The sequence below is a fragment of the Phragmites australis genome, chromosome 23 (genome assembly GCF_958298935.1).
Source record: "Phragmites australis chromosome 23, lpPhrAust1.1, whole genome shotgun sequence".
NCBI lineage: Eukaryota > Viridiplantae > Streptophyta > Magnoliopsida > Poales > Poaceae > Phragmites > Phragmites australis.
The window spans coordinates 17,626,775-17,631,699 of NC_084943.1; positions in this window are offsets into that span (position 1 = coordinate 17,626,775).

A 4,925-nucleotide genomic window follows, 5' to 3' on the forward strand; every position below is an offset into this window, starting at 1 on the left:
TGAGGTCTGCTGAACAAAGTCTGGACCAAGCAAAGATTTCTCACCCACCGCATTCCAACAAAGAGGAGAAACACACTTTCGACCATATAAAGCCTCGAAAGGAGCCATCTTGATACTTGCCTGAAAGCTGTTGTTGTAAGCAAACTCAACTAAAGCTAGATGGTCCTCCCAACTGCCCTTCCAAGACAACACGCAGGCACGCAACATATCCTCTAGTGTTTGGATTGTCCGCTCTGACTGACCGTCCGTCTGAGGGTGGAAAGCTGTGCTAAGAGTGAGCTTCGTGCCCAAAGCACTCTGCAAGCTCTGCCAAAAGTGAGATACAAACTTGGAGTCCCGATCCGAAACAATTGACTTCGGCACTCCATGCAATCTAACCACTTCCCTAATATACAAGGGAGCCAAATCCTGCGCAGAGTTAGTCGTCTTCATGGGAATAAAGTGCGCGGACTTAGTAAGCCTGTCCACGACAACCCATATAGCGTCTCGACCACGAGGAGAGCGAGGCAAGCCAATCACAAAGTCCATCGCGACACACTCCCATTTCCACTCGGGAACTGGTAAAGGCTGCAACAAACCGGCAGGCCGCTTATGCTCGGCCTTCACCTGCTGGCACACACCACAAGAAGCAACATACTTAGCAATGTCAACCCTCATACGCTTCCACCAAAAGAGCTGCTTCAGATCACGGTACATCTTAGTCTCACCCGGATGCACAGAGTATGGCGTACGGTGAGCCTCATGAAGGATATCTGCCTTCACCTCAGACTTCTGGGGCACACAAAGACGGCCTCTGAAACGAACTACACCATCCTCATCTAAACTGAATTCACGGGACCGGCCCTCGGAGATCCTCTTCTTTACATTAGAAAGGAGCCGATCATGCTGCTGAGCCTCACGAACACGCTCAGGTATGGCAGTCTGAATGATCATTTGTGTCTCCTCTTGCGCAACACCGGCGAAACAGAAAGATATATGCATTCGCTCAAACTCTGAGATCAAAGACATCACCATCCTAGGGACACCTGTCCTGCTTAAAGCATCAGCCACCACATTAGCCTTGCCTGGATGGTACTGAATCGCCAAATCATAGTCCTTTATCAACTCTAGCCATCTATGTTGCCTCAAATTCAGCTCTCGCTGAGTGAAGATGTACTTGAGACTCTTATGATCGGTAAAGATGTCGCACGACTCCCCATAAAGGCAGTGCCTCCAAGTTTTCAATGCAAAGACAACCGCAGCTAATTCAAGATCATGAGTGGGATAATTCTGCTGATGAGACTTCAACTGCCTGGAAGCATAAGCGATGACACGACCCTCCTGCATTAGCACACAACCCAAACCAATCCGGGAAGCATCTGTGTACACGGTGTAGCGCTTGCCACTCACGGGTAAAGAAAGAATAGGCGCATTAACCAACTTATTCTTTAACATCTGGAAGCATGCCTCACACTCATCAGTCCAAGTAAAAGGGACCCCCTTCTGAGTGAGCCTGGTCATTGGCTTAGCAATGATGGAGAAATCTTGCACGAAACGCCGATAATAGCCTGCGAGCCCAAGGAAACTTCTGACCTCAGTCACACTGATCGGCCTCCGCCATTTGACCACTGATGCAACATTCTTTGGGTCAACGGTGATACCATTCTCATTGATAACATGCCCAAGGAAACCCACTTCGGATAACCAAAAGGCACACTTCTTGAGTTTTGCATAAAACTGGTTCTTCCGAAGAGTATCCAATACCAAGCCAATATGCACAGTGTGCTCCTCCTTAGTCTTCGAATAAACAAGGATATCATCGATGAAAACCACCACGAAGACATCAAGGTACTCATGAAACATCCTGTTCATTGCCTCCATAAAAGCAGCAGGAGCATTCGTTAGTCCAAAGGACATAACTACAAACTCGAAATGTCCATACCTCGTGCTGAAAGCCGTCTTCTCAATATCCTCCTCTCTGATCCGCAATTGATGGTAACCCGACTGCAGATCAATTTTTGAGAATACCTTAGCACCTTTCAATTGATCAAAGAGAACATCAATGCGAGGCATAGGATATGTGTTCTTAATGGTGACTTGATTAAGCGCCCGATAGTCCACACAAAGCCTCTTGGTGCCATCCTTCTTTTCCACAAATAAGACCAGAGCAGCCCAAGGAGATGTGCTCGGCCTAACAAAGCCCTTAGCCAGGAGCTCATCTAGCTGCTTCTTCAACTCCACTTGCTCAACTGGAGCCATCCGGTACGGGGTCTTATAGATCGGCCTCGTACCAGGGACTAGCTCAATGCGACACATTGCTTCCCGCTCAGGTGGCAATCCTAGAAGTTCACTGGGAAAAATATCAGGGTACTGACAAACAACTGGGATATTCTCCAAGTGCACCTCTGCTTCTGCACCATCAACCAACGACCAAAGAATCCCAGATTTCAACATCTTACGATCTGGAAACATTCGGCACAGGAACGAGAGAGTGTGCTGGATAGCACTCCCCTGAAAGATCACCTCTCGTCCAGACGGCGTCTGCAAGCTGATGGTCTTCCATGAACAATCGATCACTGCCCGGTACTAAGATAGCCAGTCCATGCCAAGAATGACATCGAATGGCTCCAAGGGAATCACCACCAGATTCACAACGAACTCCTCATCAGCTAAGAATACAAGACAGCCTGGACAGACCTTGCAACTAGAGATAAGGCCACACGGTGAGTTAACCACCACGGCCTAATCAATTTCCTACACAAGAAGACTAGCACAACCAGCAAAGCCCATAGAGACAAACGAGAAACTAGCACCAGAGTCGAACAAAGCACTAGCATCAACAGAATCAACTGAAATGATACATGTCACCACGTCACCGCGGTCCACACCCCCAACTACGGGCGCAGCGTAGACCCCAGGAGCAGCCTGTGACGAAGAAGTCCCCGCACCCGAACGTGTCGGTGCGGAACCCCACTGCGGTGGCACCGGGCCCGGCGGTGGGAAAAATTGGGGTACCCAGTAAACCCCGTGTGAAGGTGTAGGGGTAGACGACAGAGCTGAAGAAGGCGCCGGTAGACACTGCGGGGTAGGAGGCGCAGCTAGCATCTGGACCGAGCCCCCAGAGCGCTGCCCTCCAGCTGAGGACGATGCAGGCTCCCAACGCAGCTTGGAGTTAGGGTTCTTCCTACACACCACGTCCTTGTGGTTCTCCAGACCACACAAAGAGCACCTCCCATGCCAAGTGCACTCGCTGCGACGATGCGGATCACCACAACGGAAGCAGACCATGCCCATGCCAGGCTTGGCAAAGGGGCAGGTCTGAGGCACACTCCATCCTGGAGAACGCGACGGCCCAGAGCTGCCACGGTAGGGCTGGTAATGATGGCCTTTCCCCCTCCTCTGCATAGGGCCACTAGAATGGCCCCCTCTCTCCACAGGGCCTCTGTACTGGTCTCCACTGGAAGTCTTACGGAGATCGTCAGTGTAGCTAAACTGCAACTCTACACCAAGTGCCTGCTCCACCATCGAACAAAAGTCAGTGATGGGGAAGGCACCAAGTGTGTGGCGAATGGCAGGGTGAAGCCCCTGCCGGAAGCGTCGAGCCTTTTCCACCTCATCGCGTGCCACATGGGGCACGAACCGAACAATCTGGTTGAAGCCAACCTCATACTCTGTCACTGACCTTCTGTCCTGAGTGAACTGTTCCAACTTGATATGCATCTTGTCGAGGAAAGCGACAGGGTAGAACCGTCTCTCGTACTGGTGAGCAAACTCCTCCCAAGAAGGACTGCCCAATACCACGGACCTGGAAGCCAACACACTATCCCACCAAATCTAAGCCTCTCCCTTCAGCAGCTGAGTCACAAAACGCACACTGTCCTGCATCCCACCTCAAAAGCCTCAACTTGCTTCACCATATAGGCCAACCAATCCGCTGCCTGGATTGGACTGCCAGACCCATCGAAGCTGTCGAGCTTCAACCCGACCCAGTCTCGCAGCATCATCCCACTGCCACGCCTAGCGGCAATAGTCCTGGGCGCCATAGCGGTACGACCAGCGCCCGCAGCCTGACCCTGGCCCTGCCCAAGCGTCCTCGTCACCACCTCTTGCATCTCTCTAATGGCAGCAACCAGATCAACCTGACCTCCTCCCTCTGGCACGGACGACTCAGCCACCGACCGCGCATCGCCACCCCCTGGAGCCGCAGTGCAACCACGTCCTCCCCGCCCTCCACGACCAGATCGACGACCACGAACCTTTGGCGGCATCTACAAACCACACCCAAAAAGCTCAGCATTCAACAACAACACTTAAGGAACAAATCAGCATACAGACATATATAAACAGGCGCATGCGATGAAAATATAACCAAACCCATCCTACAGGTGCACGTGTGTCTGTTTTAAAATTTAATTACCTAGGACCTAAAGCCTAGGCTCTGATACCAACTGTAACACCCCGGGGACCAAAACAAGCCCGGAGGGTCACTTAGGCCAACCTACAAAATCTGCCGAAAGCTGAGGGAAAATTTCAGCAGCACCTCCCCTGAAAGTGGAGGTATAACAGGCAACAACAAACCAGACAGAACATATATAGAATATCACACTAGCAAAATAAAGATCCTAGCAAACGAGGTACAAACCTCGACCAACCAACTGAACCACCATCAAACTCACTATATACATTACATGGCAAAAGACAATATCTAACAGGGCATCAAGTTTAGCCCAAGAGAAAAGGTGAACGCGCAGGTGACGTGTAGCTACCCATCCCGCAAGCGATTGACACCTCAAAAGGAACCTGGAAGGAAAACACGAGTGAGATTCAAAAATCTCAGCAAGAGAAATGTACTTTAACAAAAAGATATTTAGCCACAGTTGAATGTGCTAACAATTCTAAATAGAAACTAGTAATGAAACAGACCGCCAACACTAGGAGAAACAATT